Here is a 16596-nt window from a genome sequence, read left to right as displayed (position 1 = left end):
AAGGATCATACGTTTCTCCTTTGGTAAATGTGTATTCTCGTATTTCTCCCATTTTTAAGTGCTGTTTGCCTTTGTTTTAAAGAAGCATACAGTTCATCCACAGTGCACAATCGGTGGTATTTGGCACAATCACAAAGTCATGAGTTGATCCCCTCAGTCATCATTAGAGCATTTTCGTTAGTTCAATAATAATAATAAATGAAAAAAACAACTAGTAAAATACATCACCTCTTGATCTCTCTGTGCTTCCCCTGCTGTCCGCAGATCCCATTTCTAGGTATTTTTGCACAAATACTTTTTTTCCCTCTATACGTTGATTTATAGTGACATCTTATGTAGATGGAATCATACGTTATGTTACACAGTGCAATTAGGTGAGAGTAGTGCAAGCCTCCTGTATTTGTCCCGTTGTGTCTGGCTTGCTTCACTCAGCATCCCGTCCTCCAGTTCATCCATGTTGTCATCGGATTCACGACTTGACTTCTTCACACCCCGGCACGATGTTCCTCCGTGTGAATACAGCACAGTGTGTTTCTCCAGTCACCGGCTGATGGACACCCGGGCTGTTTCCGGCTTCTGGCAGTTGGGATAACGGCACTCTGAAGGTAGGTGTGCAGGTGTCTGACATGTCAGTGCTCTCAGTTCTCCTGGGAATATGCCCAGTAGTGCTGTTGCAGGGTCCCGTGGCAAGTCTATATTCAGCTTCTTTAGGAACTGCCCGACAGTCCTCCACCGTGGCTGTGGCCTTCTGCATTCCCACCAACAGTGAATAAGTGTTCCTGTCTTTCCTCATCCTCTCCAACACTTGCACTTCTCTGACTTTTTCATAGTGGCTATTCTGATAGCTGTGAAATCACATCTCATTTTGATTTGCGTTTCTCTAATCATTAATGATGTTGAATATTTTTTCATGTGTTTTTTGCCATTTGTATTTCTTCTTTGGACAAATGTCTATTCATGTCTTTTGCCCATTTTTCTATTGGGTCGTTTGTCTTTTTATTGTTGAGTTGTTACATCTCTCTCTATATCTTGTACATTAATCCCTAATTGGACATGTGGTGTCTAAGTGTTTTCTTCCATTGAATTGGCTGCCTTTTCCCCCGTTTGATAAAGTCCTGGGAGGTGCAAAAGTGTTTAATTTTCAGAAAGTCCCATTTATTTAATTTTTCTTTTGTCGTTTGTGCTTTGGGAGTAAGGTCCAAGAAACCACCACATACTACAAGGTCTTTAAGACATTTCTCTACATTTTCTACTAGTAGTTTTATGGTCCTTTTTTTTTTTTTTTACAGAAACAATAAATGTATAATAGTTGTGAACTTAAAAAACATGTAACATCTCACTCTACCACCAGTAACTTGTATTGTTTTTAAACCTTTTAAACTAATGATTAAAGAACATTGTCAAAATATTACTACTAAACAAAGTATTTTTCCTCTAACCAATACAATTATTATCTTTATATCATTTATATATGAACATACATAAAAAAGTCTATAGCAAAAGTTGCGAACTTACAAAGCAAACATGCATAACGTCATGCAGGGGTCCCATACATCAACCCTCCACCAAAACCTTGTATTGTCATGGGACGTTTGCTGCAAACTATGAAAGAACACTGTCAAAATCTTACCACTAATCACAGTTCTTATCTTACATTTGGTGTGTTTTTTGGCCAAACCGCCCTATTATTTTTTAAATATGTATATTTTTATGACAAAAGTTGTAAACTTATCAAACAATTATGCACATGTGCAGAAATCTGATTATTGTCATGTCCATAGCGTACATTTGGCTCACTTTTCCATACTGCCTCAGTATCAACACAGTACATCTTTTGCATAGATGCAAGAATAGTATATTATGACTACTAACCACAGTCCATAGGTCCCTCCAACTGTATTATTCCCATGCTTCTCCACATTCCCAACACCTGCCCTGGTAATATACATTTGTTGTAGCTCACAAAGGACACTCGTGCATCTGTGCCATCAACCACAATTCTCACCCACCTCTTGGTTTACCGTGCTATCCAGTTCCTAGATCATTCCCAAGCATTCCGTCAATTGGCATTTACATAACTAGACTACGATTTTCAGTCACATCCCCATTTATAAAGTAGCTGTTACTCACTGTGTGTTACCATCCACTCTATACATTTCCCCAATTTTACAGCACAGCTAACTAAAACTTCTACATACATTAAACATCAGTAGCCCACTCAGTTCCCCTCTTTTCTCCTTCAAGAATCCACCCCCTACCACTCGGTCTTGAAGATATTTTCCAATAATTTCTTCTAGAAGTTTTACGGTTCTTGTTTTCATTTTTAGTTTTTTGATCCATTTTGAGTTAATTTTTGGATAAGGTGTGAGATAGGTGTCCTCTTTTCCTTCTTTCAGCTATGGATGTCCAATTCTTTCAGCACCGTTTGTTGAATGGATTGTTCTGCCCAAGCTGTGTGAGTTTGACAGGCTAGTCAACAATCACTTGACCATACCTGTGAGGGTCTGTTTGTGAACCAGAAATTTGGTTCCATTGGTCTATTGTGTCTGTCTTTAGGCCAGTACCACGCTGTTTTTACCACTATAGGTAGGTATTATGATTTAAAGTCTGGAGATGAGGGTTTGCTTTTCCTTTTTATGGTGTTTCTGTCTATTCAAGACTCCTTTCCCTTCCAAATAAATTTAATGATTGTGTTTTCAATTTTTTCTTTAATGCTGGTGGAATTTTTATCAGGATTGCATTAACTCTGTATATCAATTTGAGTAGAACTGGTATCTTAATGATATTTAGCCTTCTAATCCATGAGCATGGAGTGTGCTTCCAGTTATTTAGGCCTTTTTTAATTTGTTTTAACACTGAGGTGCAGTTTTCTGAATACAAGTGCTTTCCATCATTGGTTCAGTTTATTCCTATTTGAGTTTTATCTGTCGTATTATTTTCCCCACTTTTTTGACACTCTTGGTTACTCTTTTTGATATAATCTTCATTTCTAGACTCTCTTCCAGGCCTCTCTCTCCTGTCTTTCTTTTGCACACCCTTTAGTATCTCCTGAAATTCTAGTCTCTTGCTTAGAAATTCTATCAGTTTCTGTTTATCTGTGAATATTCTAATTTCACCCTCATTTTTGAAAGGCAGTCTTGCTGGATATAAGATTCTTGGCTGGAAGTTTTTCTCTTGTAATATCTTTAATATATCAGACCACTGTCTTCTTGCCTCCATGGTTTCTGGTGAGAAATCCGTACTTAACCTTACTGAATATCCCTTATATGTTATGCATTGGTTTTCTCTTGCTGCTCTCAGAATTCTCTGTCTTTGGCCTTTGACGTTCTGATGAGTATGTGTCGGAGTCGGTCTATTCGGATTTTCTCGGATGGGAGTATGTTGTACTTCCTGGACAGCGATACCTATTTTCTTCAATAGGGTTGGGAATTTTTCTACCATTATTTCTTTAAATAGTCCTTCTGCCCCTTTTCCCTTCTCTTCTCCTTCTGGGACACCCATGACACATATGTTTGCATGCCTTTTGCTGTCATTTAGTTCCCTGAGACCTTTTACAATTTTTTTCCATTCTTTTCTTCAACTCTTCTTTTGTAAGTTCACTTTCAGAGGCCATTTCTTCAAGCTCACCAATCCTTTCTTCTGCCTCCTCAAACCTGCTATTATATGATTCCAGTGTTTTTTTTAATTTCATGAGTTGCACCTTCATTCCCATAAGATCTGCTATTTTTCTATGTCTGCTTTCAAAGTCTTCTTTGTGCTCCTCCAATGTCGTCTTAATATCCTTAATCTCTTTAGCCATCTCATTGAATTTATTAAGGGGATTTGTTTGAACATGTATAATTAGTTGTCTCAACTCCTTTATGTCATCTGAAGGCTTATCTTGTTCTTTTAACTGGGCCGTAGCTTCCTGTTTCTTGGTGTGGATTGTAATTTTTTGTTGGTGTCTTTGCATCTGGCTTCCTAGAGTATTTATTCTGGGTGCAATCTTTCTCTTTAGTTTAGGGCTTCCTATCCTTCCTCCCTTGCTGATTGTGCAGTAGGAGCCAAGCATGTAGTTGTTGCTGTGAGCTGTGGAGTTTCAAGCCCCCTTCATTGCGCCGGGACCAGTGAAGCTTCTTCCAACTTTCTCCTTTGCCAGGGGTAGGGACAGAGTCACAGCCCCTGTGACTGGAATAATCCACGTGCAGGCCTAGACTGTAGTTGCCCAGAGAGACTGATGGAGCCTCACATCCCTTTCTCCCCTGCCTGGGGCAGGGATGGAGCTGCAGGTGTGGGCAGCAATCTATGCAGTGCGGGTCCTAAGATGACCACAGTGGCGCTGGTAGACTTCTGATTTTCAGTCTGTGCCAGCCAGAGTTCCCTGCAGTTACCTGTACAGGCTGGTGCAGGGCTCCTCAGTGTCCTCCCTGCCAGAGGCAGGGCTGAAACTTAGGCAGGCTGCAGGCTGATCTGCGGGAAAGAACCTGGTTCCTGCTGACCCTGAGAGTTTCAGTCAGCCCGGCTTCCCCTCAGGCTGGGGGTGGAGTCAGAATGGCGTCTGCTGGCCTGTTTCTGACTTTCGGCTTGGCTCGTTCTCACCCTTCCTGTTCCCAGGGTTATCTCTTAGCCAGCCAAGTCTCCCAATCAGTAGGTGAAATGGGCAGCCAACTGTCTTCTCCTCCTGTTTCTGGGAAGTGGATCTTCCAATTCCTGTCACAGAGCAGCTCCTGGGGCGGCTCGTGCCGCCAGAGTAGGATGATCACGGGCATCCCTGGCTTGGCCGGTAATTTCCCAGAGAGGCTGGCTCAGGTCCCCGCAGCTTCCTCCCTGCTGGCTGGCGGTGGCACTGGGGCCTAGGCTGGAGCTGCAATGTGATCTTGGTGGGAAGAAGCCAGTCCCCGCCAGCACTGGGATCCTCAGTCCACCCCGCTTCCCCTCGTGACAGGCGTGGAGTTAAGATGGCAGCTCCCGGCCTCTTTCTGACTTGGACAGGCTCAAACTTCTTCTCAGGATTATACTGTAGCCCGCTGAATTTCCTCATCAGTAGCTGAAGTTGGTGCCCATCCATCTCTTCCTCACCCATTTTTTAAAAAATTGTATTTACTTATTTATTTATTTATTTCTCTCCCCTTCCTCCCCCACCCCGGGAATCTGTGTCTCTTTTTGTTGCATCATCTTGTCGTGTCAGCTCTCCGTGTGTGCCACACCACTACTGGGCACTCTGCACTTTGTTTTGCGCTGGGCCGCTCTCCTTACAGGGCACACACCCTGCGCGTGGGTGTCCTGCGTGGCACGGCACTCCTTGCGTGCATCAGCACTGCACATGGGCCAGCTCCACACGGGTCAAGGAGGCCCGGGGTTTGAACTGTGGACCTCCCATGTGGTAGACGGACGCCCTAACCACTGGGCCAAGTCTGCCGCCTCTCACCAGTTTTGGGAAGTGGAGCTTTGATTCCAGCCTCGGAGCTGCTCCTGAGGCAGCTTGTACCTCCAGTGGAGGACGGCACCGGCCCCCAGGGTGTGGAGCCTCTACTTACGAGTCTTCTCTGCAGACGGGCATCTCCTCCTTCCACTCCCCCAAGGATGTTGCAGGAAGCTCTTCTGGCCTCCTGGAGCCCCCAAACGATGCTTCAGCTGGCTCAGAGAGCTCTGGGTGTTTGCTAACTGCCCTGCAGCAGGAGCGGACTGTAGGAGCTCCTTACTCCTCCGCCATCTTCCTGGTTCTCCGGTACTTGCTTTGATATTTAGGTGTTTGATCCATTTTGAGTTGATTCTTGTATGGAGAGTGAGATGGGGGTCTTTTTTAATTCTTTTGGTTATTTATAACCTGTTCTATAGGAATTTGTTGAAGAGTCTGTTTTTTCCCATTCACACAGACTTGGTAGGCTTGTCAAAAACTGCTTGACCATAGAGGTGAGAGTATATTTCTGTACTCTCAATCTTATTGCACTGATTGGTGTATCTCTTTTTATGGCAGTGTCATGCTGATTTGTCCACTGTAGCTTTGTAATATGTTTCAAGGTCAGTGAAATTTTTCCTACGTTGGTCTTCTTTTTCAGAATACTTTTGGCGCCTCGTGTGCACTTTCCCTTCCAAATGATTTGGCAATTGTCTTTCCTATTTCTGTAAAGTAGACTGTTGGAATTCTCATTGGTATGGCAGTGAATATATCAATCATTCTGGGTACGATTCACCTCTTTATGATATTTAGTCTTCCAGTCCATGAACACGGAATGTCTTTCCAATTGTTTCGGTCTTTTTAAATTTCTTTTAGCATTGTTTTGTAATTTTCTCCTTATAGGTCCTGTGCTGCTTTTGTTAAATCGATTGCTAGATGTTGGAGTCTTTTTGTTGCTCTTGTACATGAAATTTTCCCCTGATTTCCTCCTCAGGTTGTGCAGCGCTAGTGTACCTAAACATTACTGATTTCTCCGTGTCGATCTTGCTGCCTGTCACTGTGCTGAACTCAGTTATTAGCTCAAGTAGCTTCGGTGTAGACATTTCAGAATTTCCTAAATATAAGATCATGCCTTCCGAAAACAGAGTTTTCCTTCCTCTTTTCTTATTTGGATGCCTTTATTTTTTTCTCTAGTTGCTCTACCTAGAGCGTCTATTGCAATGTCAAAGAACAATGGTGCTAGTGGACATCCTTGTCTTGTTCCCGGTCTCAGAGAAAAAGCTTTCAGCCATTCCCCCTGGGTACGATGTTAGCTGTGGGTTTTTTCTTATGTGCCTGTTACCATATTCAGGAATTTCCCTTCTACTCGTCTGTTTTGAAATGTTTTTATAAGAAACAGTGTTGGATTTTGTCAAATGCTTTTTCTGCCTTGATTGAGACGATCATTTGGTTTCATTTCGTTCACTTTGTTAATGTGGTGTATTTCATTGATTGATTTTCTTATGTTGAACCAGCTTTGCCTACCGAATAAATCCCATTTGGTTTTGATAGATAAGTCTTTTGATGTGCTGCTGGATTCGATTTATAAATATTTTGTTGAGAATTTTTGCATCAATCTTAATTAGAGAGATTGGTCTGTAATTTTCTTTTCCTTCCAGTGTCTTTGTTTGGCTTTGGTATTACGGTGATGTTGGCTTCCTAAAATGTGTTGGGTTATTTTTCTTCCTCTTCAATATTTGGAAGATTTTAAGCAGGATTGGTGTTAATTCTTTTTGAAATGTTTAGGAGAATTCACCTGGGAAGGCAGATGGTCCTGGAGTTTTCTCTGTTGGGAGATTTTTGAAAACAGATTCAGTGTCTTTAATTGTAATTGGTTTGTTAAGTTCTTATGTATCTTGTAGTGTCAATGTAGGTTAGGTTGTGCATTTCTAGAAATGTGAGCATTTCATCTAGGTTGATTAGTTTATTGACATACAGTTTCCGGGAATATCTTCTTATGATCCTTTCTAGTTCTTGGGTTGCCCCTTTTCATTTCAAATTGTATGTATTAGGTTCTTCTTTTTTTTTTTTCCTTTGTTAATCTTGCTAGGAGTTTGTGAATTTTACTAATCTCAAAGAATCTGCTTTTGTTTTGATTTTCTCTATTTCTTTTGCTTCTCAATTTCATTTATTTCTTCTCTAATCTTTATTATTTCTTCTCTTTTCTTTGAGGACTGGTTTGCTGTTCTTTTTCTAATTTCTCATTTTGTTCCCTTAATTCTTTGAGTTTCGCTCTTTTTTCTTTTTTAATACAGGCTTTTAGGTCTATAACTTTCCCTCTCAAGACTGCCTTTGCTGTATCCCATTAGTTTTGATAAATTGTGGTCTCATTTTCATTTGTCTGACTTCACTTGCACTTTCTTCTTTCACCCAGTAATTATCTTAGAGTGTGTTGTTTAACCTGCACACATTTGCCAAGTTACCTTTTGCCTGTTATTGATTTTATTTCATTCCCCTATGATCTGAGAAGATGCTTTATATAATTTCAGTCTTTTTATATTTATTGAGAGCTGCATTATGCCCTACCATGTGGTCTATCCTGGAGAAGGATCCTTGGGCACGTGTAAAGAATGTATATCCCAGTGAATTTGAATGCTGCCTTCTGTCTATGTCTGTTAGGTCTAACTCATTGATCGTATTGTTTCAGTTCCCTCTTTCCTCGTTGGTCTTCCATCTAGTTCCATCTAATGATGTGAGAGGTATTTTGAAGTCACCAATGATTATTGTAGAGATGTCTGTTTCTCCCTTCAGTTTTCCCAGAGTTTCTTTCATGTATTTTGGGGACCTCGGTTAGGTGCGTAGATATTTATGCCTGTGACATCTTTTTTTAAAAAAATTATTTATTTATTATTATTTTTTTAAATTACATTAAAAAAAAATGAGGTCCCATTCAACCCCACCGCCCCCGCCCCCCACTCCCCCCGCAGCAACACTCTCTCCCATCATCATGACACATCCATTGCACCTGGTAAGTTCATCTCTGAGCATCACTGCACCCCATAGTCAATGGTCCACATCATAGCCTAGACTCTCTCACGTTCCATCCAGTGGGCCCTGGGGGGATCTACAATGTCCCGTAATTGTCCGTGAAGCACTATCCAGGACAACTCCATGTCCCGAAAACGCCTCCACATCTCCTCTCTTCCTCCCGTTCCCCACACCCAGCAGCCACCATGGCTACCGTTCCCACACCCATTCCACATTGTCTCTGTGGACATTGGATTGGTTGTGTCCATTGCACACCTATGTCAAGTGAGGGCTTAGATTCCACATGGGCACTGGATGCACTCCTCCCGCTTCCAGTTGTAGACACTCTAGGCTCCATGTTGTGGTGGTTGACCTTCTTCAACTCCACGTTAGCTGAGTGGAGTAAGTCCAGTAAATCAAAGTGTAGGAGCTGAAGTCTGTTGAGGCTCTGGGCCTGGGTGTCATATTATCAGTCCAGAGATTCAAATCCCCTACATATATCTTAAACCCAGCACCAACTATAATTCCAGTGAAGTAGCATGCAAGTCTTGTGAAAAGAGATCCCCTCTGAGTCCAATTCCATCATGCAGAAACACCAGCTCCAAAGAAGGGCCATCTGTCATGGCAGTGAACCCCTTCTGCCATGACCATAGAACCCGTGGGTCTCTTTATCCCTCAAAAGAACCAATACCTGGGGTTGTATCTACTTTATCTGTCTCTTAGACTCTGTTCAGTTGTATATAGGGGTATTCCTTCTGACAACCTCCAGACTCTTTTTTAGAGGCTCACAGCCTTATAATCTCATTTCTCCTTTCCATTTCCCCCTTACATTAGGTCAAACAGCCTCCCGAAGTCATGTTATTATATGTAGACAGGTATATTCTGCTGTTCCGCATTGAATCTTTAATTCAAGGTCATTTTCTAGTTGCTTCTTCAGCTGGTATGTGGTAGTGATCCCTCGGTGCCAGGGAGGCTCATCCCCGGGTGTCGTGTCCCACGCTGGGGGGAATGCATCGCATCTACACGCTGAGTTTGGCTGTGAGAGTGGCCACATTGGAGTAACATGAAGGCTGTCAGGAGGAAACCCCCAGGCACAATGCTACTCTAGGCCTTGTTCTTATTGCAGGTGTATAGGCTCAAAAGTGTAGCCATTAGTATCAAGAGCCCACTGTTGGGCCGTCCTTCCTTCCTGGTTCTTGCCGTTGCACCTGGAGGATTGCCGCTGCTCTCCCAGGGCCCACAACAGTGACCCCCCGGCCAGGAGCCCAGTACCCCCCCCACCTGTTGTTTTTAATTGTTTCCACTATGAGTATATGTAGACATTACCATATACCCTGGGCATATGCCCTGTATAACTCCCTGTCAACCATATATATCCTGTCAATAACATCCCATATCAGTATTCCTCCACTGCCATTGTTGAACCACTCTGTGATCCAAAACTTCCCGTAAAGTGAATCCCAACATAATGTCAGCTTCAGAAGAGTCTTAGATCACCGAAATTCATATATACAATATACAGTATTTCCCCAGATCCACCATAAAACCTTTTCCCTTCCACAGCAATAATCTTTTAACTTATTCATATCATATTTCCTGAAACTGATGTACAGATTCCGAAACTGTAGTTTTCAAACAAGGTGACATTTGTGCTTACTGTGTGTTCCATACTTTAGGTTGTACAGTTTTCTAAATTTTTTAGTTATCCTATGTTTTGTCTTATGGTTTTCATTATTAGTCTGTCGTCCCCTATATGTTTTTGGTGTAATATTAGCTGTTTTATATTCATCCTCGTGTACTCTCACATAACTCCTGCCTGTGACCTCTTGTTTGTTGATTGTCCCTTTTGTTAATATTTCATGGCCGTGTGTATCTCTTCTTACTTTTTTGCATTTATAGTCTGTTTTGTCCAATATTAGGATAGCTACCCCTGCTCTTTTTTGGTTACCATTTGGATGGAGTATCTTTTTCCGACCTTTCGCTTTCAGGTCTCTGGTTTGGCATACAGTGTGTTTACGTATTGCTTGGCTGAGCAGCCTTGGTATAAATTTCCCCTGAAGAGTGACACTGATGGAGAGGAGAGGGGAGGGTCTTGGACTCTGGGAGGCAGAGGTGATACCACACTTGGGACATGTGATGAGCGGGAGTTGTGAAGGAAAGAGGTTGACATAATGATTTTATGGTATTATATGATTTAATGATTCATTATGACCCCTACCCTCAACACTGTCCAGTACCGACAGCTGCATATCAAGAAATGGCAGCTTCCTGGTGCTCTTCTTTTTTTCTCTCTAATAACTTTTTTAAAAAAGATTTGATTTATTTCTTTCTCTCCCTTCCTCCTCCCCCCGCCCCATTGTCTGCTGTCCCTGTCTGTTCCCCGTGTGTTCTTAGCAGCACTGGGAAACTGCGTCTCTTTTTTTGTTGCGTCATCTTGCTGCATCAGCTGTGTGTGTGGCGCCAATCCTTGGCGGGATGCACTTTATTCACGTGGGCGGCTCTCCTTGTGGGGCGCACTCCTTCTGTATGGGGCAGCCCTACATGGGGCCCCCGTGCGTGGCGCAGCACTCCTTGTGCGCGGCGGCACTGCGTGTCGGCCAGCTTACCCCACGGGTCAGGAGGCCCTGCTGATTGAACCCTGAACCCTCCATAAGTAGACGGACGCTGTATCAGTTGAGACACATCTGCTTCCTGCCATTTTTTTTGGTAAAGCCACTAGCAACCTTTACTTTTGCCTTTAAATTTAAAAAAAAAGATTGTTTGATTTAAAAAAACATACATTTTTTCACTTTAGTAAATTTTAACCTAAAACAGTTATAAAAAATACTCTAAAATATAATAAAACCCGTTATATTTATTTTAATTTTAATATTAGAAAATAAAAAAGGAACTTATCCATTCACTCATCCCAAGTGATCACTGCAAGTACATTTTCCTTCAGGCTTTGTTTTCGTTGGTATTTTACATACATATTATTACAGAATTTTATGTAACCTCAGTTCGGGACAAGGTGCCATGGGGTGACCTGGGCCCTGAACAGGCCTCCACTGGGGCAGAGGGCCCTCAGCACTTGGGCAGCTCCCAGTCGCGCCTGCTGAGTACCCACTAGATAGAAAGCTGGGCCAGAGGAGCTCCCCTGCTTGCATGGGGGGGCACCCCAGAGTGCCTCAGTCTTTATTATGGGTTGCATCGTGGCCTCCACAATGACATGTCAGGTCCTGATCTCCTACACTATGGCTGTGAACTCATTTATGAACATGACCTTCAAAGATCCCATTCACGACAGTGAAGCCAGTCTGCATAAGGGTGGACCTCAACTCAGTACGACTGGAGTGCTTGTAAGTAGAGGAAATTGGGACCCACTCAGGAGTGGGAGACAGAGAAGAGATGGCCAGGTGGTGGAGGCAGGGATGCAGTTGTGCGTTGCTGGCAACCTGCCACCAGAATGCTGCTGACCGTAAAAGTGATCCTGCTGACATGCCGATTGTGGACATCTAGCCTCCCACCCTGCAAGACCATAAATTCCTGTTGTTTAAGGCAAGAGTCAGTGGTATTTGTTAGAGCAGCCCAGCAAGTGAAGAGTGTTAATGTAACCTTTCCCCTGGAAAGCTTACCCTGAGGCAGTCAAGGCCACCCCAAACTCTCCACCCCTCTCAGTACTTAACTGGTGAAACTCCTTGTTGACCTTAAGGTGATTGGGAGGGCAGGGATCAGTCCTGCAGGACTGATGTTGAACAGTTCCAAGCACACACTTCACCAGAATGCATTGGGAATGGACATGTGGCCTTACAGTAGAGCCCTCTCCTCGTCTCTGTTGGCTGAAAGTGACTCTAGTGGCCTGGAGAGTCTGGTACAAGTCCCCGGCTTCCTCCATGTTGGAGTCGTGGCTTGAGCCCAGTCTAGGTCAGCAGTCGCACCTGCGTGGAAAGAAGCCTGTCCCTACCTTCACTGTGAATTTAAAGTAGCCCTGCTTCCTCTTATGCTGGAGGCATTGTTTAAATGAAGGCTGCCAGTCTCTTTCTGAGTTGTACAGATCCAATCTTCAGCTGTACTTCATCCAGCCAAATTTACTCATCAGTGACTGAAGTAGGCACCCAGTCATTTCTTCCTCCCCTGTTTATGGGACATGAAGCTTCCAACTCCATCCAGGAACTAGTTCCGAAGGCATCTTGCCCTGCCAGTGGGGACTGGGCACCAGGCTCCGCAGCATGTAGTGCTTTCCTCATGAATCTTCAGTGCAGATATGCAGTCTCCTCCTCCCGTTCTTCCAAGGATCTTGTAGAATGCTCTTCAGGCCTCCTGGGTCCCACAAACAGGTTGAATCGCCAGGTAGCTCTGGATGATTCTTAACTGCCCTGAAGGGAACTCCCTACTCTGCCAGCATCTTACCCTTCTTACAGTACACGTATTCTCCAGGTTCCCTATTAAGGAAACTAATTAGTGCATTTCATGCAACCACTGATTCAGTGATTCCGTGAGTGGACATAACTATCAATACTCTGGTTGAGCTTTGGAAACCATCACAATTGCTCTTTTGTCCACAATATTTTCCTCTACCTGAGGATGGGTGGGATCAAGGGAGTTCACTTCTGCCCAGTAGTTTATCAAAAATTGGGAATAAAGCTCAGTGAGAGCAATCTGAAATGGGAGGTGAAACTTCATCATGAGGAGATTGTTGTTGTTGTAGCTTCATTCAAGTTTAGTGCTAATTTGGTCCCAGCATTGATTCAAGTATTCAGCTAAGTTCTGGGAGCTTGTCAAGACTGGAAACACCAGAGCACCTTACCCAGGTATTAGTTGCATCATATTCATCAGACTGTGCAGATTTTTTTATTGTTATTTATTTATTTATTCATTTTACTTTTTAAAAAGTTACTTTGATTACGTGAATGTTACATAAAATTATAGGGGTTTCTCACATACCCCAATCCCTACACCTCCCACATTTTCCCATATTAGCAATATCCATCATTTGCGTGGTCTGTATCTATCACTGCAATGTCATTCAGGCAATTCCCAAGTCCCAAAATTACCCCGGTATTACACCTGATTTTCCCTCTCCCTGCCCTCAGAACCTCCTGTGACCCCTGCCTCCACATCAGTCATATAAGTTCTTACATTGCTAGAATCACAGTAAGTCTATAGTCGATTACCGGTAGATCTATTTTAGTGCATAGTTCACTCCTCAATCCTGAGTATTCTGGGATGGTGATGCCCACTCCACATCTAATTGAGAGGGGTCTTTGATTCCGTAGGGCAGATGGATGGGACTCTCTTGCTTGCAGTTAGTTGTAGACTCTCAGTTCCTTGGGATGGTTGTTGTCCATCATCATCTCCTTCTTTGTTGTCCTAGGTGAGTCCAATGAACTAGAGAGTAGGTGTTGCAACTCTGATGAGATTCAGGGCCCAGCTGATACAGAGGCAGCAGAAAGATTGAAGTGTCTTAGACATATGCTGTACTAATTATAGGTTCAAATAGAAGGGTCAGAAAAGCCATGTGTAGGGAAACCACAACCTAGTCCAACTCTTTCACACTGGGGAGCATAAGTTCTAAAGTACGGCCCATTGTCAAGGCAACAAGTTCCTCAGCTCTCTGCCCCGACTTTAGTGTCTGCATGTCTCCAGAGCCAGCAGTAGCCCTGCTACTTGAGGTAGTGTTTACTTTGGCAGTCAGTGAAATCCTGTTGAAATTTGCATTAGCATAACCTCTAGAATGACCTTTGATTCACTTTGAAGTGTTCAGCCACATAAACTCATTTTTCTTTAACTTTTCCCCCTTTGATCACAGTCTTTCTCCAGTTGCATTGCCAGTTGGTGCTTGGTAGTAATCCCTCCATGCCAGGGATGCTCATCCCTGGAGTCATGTCTCACGCTGGGGGAAGTTTTCTAAGGTGTTTCATTTTTATTTTTTTTTAACAATTTTCATTTATTTCTCTCCCTTTCTCCCCACCCCCCAGTTGTCTGCTCTCTGTGTCCATTCACTGTGTGTTCTTCGGTGTCCGCTTGCGTTCTTGTCAGCGACACCAGGAGTCTGTGTTTCTTTTTGTTGCATCATCTTGCTGTGTTAGCTCTGTGTGTGTGTGCGGCTCTCTTCTGGGGCAGGCTGTACATTTTTTTGCATGGGGCAGCTCTCCTTACAGGGCATACTCCTTGAAGTGGGGCCCCCCTACGTGGGGGACACCACTGTGTGGCACGGCATTCCTTGTGCGCATCATCACTACACATGGGTCAGCTCACCAAAGGGGCAGGATGCCCTGGGTTTGGACCCTGGACCTCACATGTGGTAGGCGGACGCTCTGTCAGTTAAGCCAAATCCACTTCCTCTAATCTGTTTTTAATCTCATCCATCATGTCTTTAATTCTCATAAGCTCTGTTACTTTTCTTTGCTTGCTGTCAGATAGTTCTTTAAACTCACCCAGTGTTTTCTTAATATCCTTAATTCTTCAGTCATATTTTCCTTTAACTCCTTGAATTGATTTAGGAGATTTCTGTGATTATTATTGATTCGTTGCCTCAAATCCTGTATTTCCTCAGCATATTTGGTTTGTTCCTTTGACTCACCCATCTCCTCCTGTTTCCTAGTATGGCTTGTAATTTTTTGGTGATGTCTTGGCCTCTGAATATGTCTGTGAATTTATGCCGATGACAAATTTCTTTCTGTTACTTAGCGTTTTTTTATCACAGCTCTTCTTTGATTTTTGGTTCAACTTTTTCTAAGTCTCAAAAATTGCCTAGTTTGTGTTATCAAAATTGACCAGAGATCACTGTACATACAGGGCAACACCTATTCCAGTGATGAAAAGCAAAATGTCAAAACATTTTTTAATGATATTTTTCATTTTTTAATACACCAATTTATTTTTACTTTTAGTTTTTCTTAATTATTATGTATTCTATTTCTAATCATTAAACCTTTCGTAACTATTTCATTTTCCTATTTATTGGCAGTATATTAGTCTTCACTTTTGAAGTTTTGGATCACAGTTTCCAGTCCGGCCAGCAGTTGGCACTCATCAGTGAAATAGTTCTTTCAACTTTCACTTTGAGTGCGTTTAGTCTGGACAGTGCCAAGATGTAAAGTAAGCCCTCCTGGGCAAATTCACTGAAGAGAAGCTCTCCAACTCACCCTCCCTCTTCCCTTGTGACAGTTGACAGGGAGGAAGGCATCTGTTTCCCTCTAGGTCAGCTGCAGTGAGGCAGGGGTTTTATCCAGGTTTAAAGTCTTGATGGTGGGTAGAGGGAGCCCTTCCTGGTCTCCATTCAGGTTTAGTAACTCATGTTTGTTTTTTCAGGTCCTTTGACTTTCTGTGCCTTGTACCCCTAGCGTTGTGCAACACTGTCCTGGTCTGCTGACCGCAGAGAAGGTGCCTCACACAGTTTTTGGCCCTTCCTCTATTGTTTTTTCATGAGAGAGTTGAGCCCTGCCTTCCTACTCTGGTACCAGCTTCCCAGAACCTGTCCAATTTGTTTTATTTTTGATCCTTCGTTAAGATCTGTAGAGCAAGTACAGGGAACCCCATTCTGTATTTATAAGAAAATGCAAGCTCAGGAAAGAACTGGCTTAGTTCAGCAAGTGTCCAAAGTGGCACTGGGCCAAGGCTTGAGAGGATCCAAAACCGCACTCTGCCTAATACACCCCATCACTGTCAGGGATACCGTCTTGACAGAGAAATCCTCTCAAGACAGAGTCCAAGTCTTCAGAAAATATTTGACGTCATTAGCCACATTCTCCTGTTTTCTTCCCACCTTACAGCAATTCAGACCAGCTACCGTTTGTCCCTACTTAGAAGAGTGTTAAGAAAATCCAACAGGAAAAGTAGATTATAACATTTCACATTCATTGAGGTTTTGTTGTCAGGATAGCTCAAGAAAAATCAGGAGACATTACCTTTTATGTTTTCAAACTTATACCAAAAGGATAATATTTTTGAGAATAACTTAATGTAGTCTCAGGTTCATGTGGATAACAGTTTCCTCTTCCATTTCTCCCCTCTCTCTTTTGTAAAACGGAGCTCTGAGTAGATCAACACTTACTCTTTCCACTTCTTTGAAGTCATCATCTAGCTTGGTTCCTTCACCTCCTCCAAACTTCTCCCTCACTTTCTGTTGAAAATAGCCAAAAAAGATAATTTTTATAAATTAGGTTTCTTTTAAAAAGACATGGTAAAAATAGTATGCCCTTTTACCAGCATCATCTAATGTAATCCCACAT

The 16596-nt window shown here is 42.8% G+C and overlaps 1 long non-coding RNA gene across 1 annotated transcript in view; it reads left to right on the top strand.

The window, feature by feature from the left end:
• Nucleotides 1–479: 479 nt before the first annotated feature.
• Nucleotides 480–16596, top strand: part of LOC139440111 (uncharacterized) — a 50247-nt gene continuing 34130 nt past the window's right edge. Inside the window, exon 1 of the long non-coding RNA XR_011650165.1 lies at nt 480–605. This is a non-coding gene — a long non-coding RNA (uncharacterized lncRNA). The remainder of the gene's footprint in view (nt 606–16596) is intronic.

The sequence above is a fragment of the Dasypus novemcinctus genome, chromosome 12 (assembly GCF_030445035.2).
Source record: "Dasypus novemcinctus isolate mDasNov1 chromosome 12, mDasNov1.1.hap2, whole genome shotgun sequence".
NCBI lineage: Eukaryota > Metazoa > Chordata > Mammalia > Cingulata > Dasypodidae > Dasypus > Dasypus novemcinctus.
This window is presented reverse-complemented; position numbering and strand designations above follow the sequence as displayed.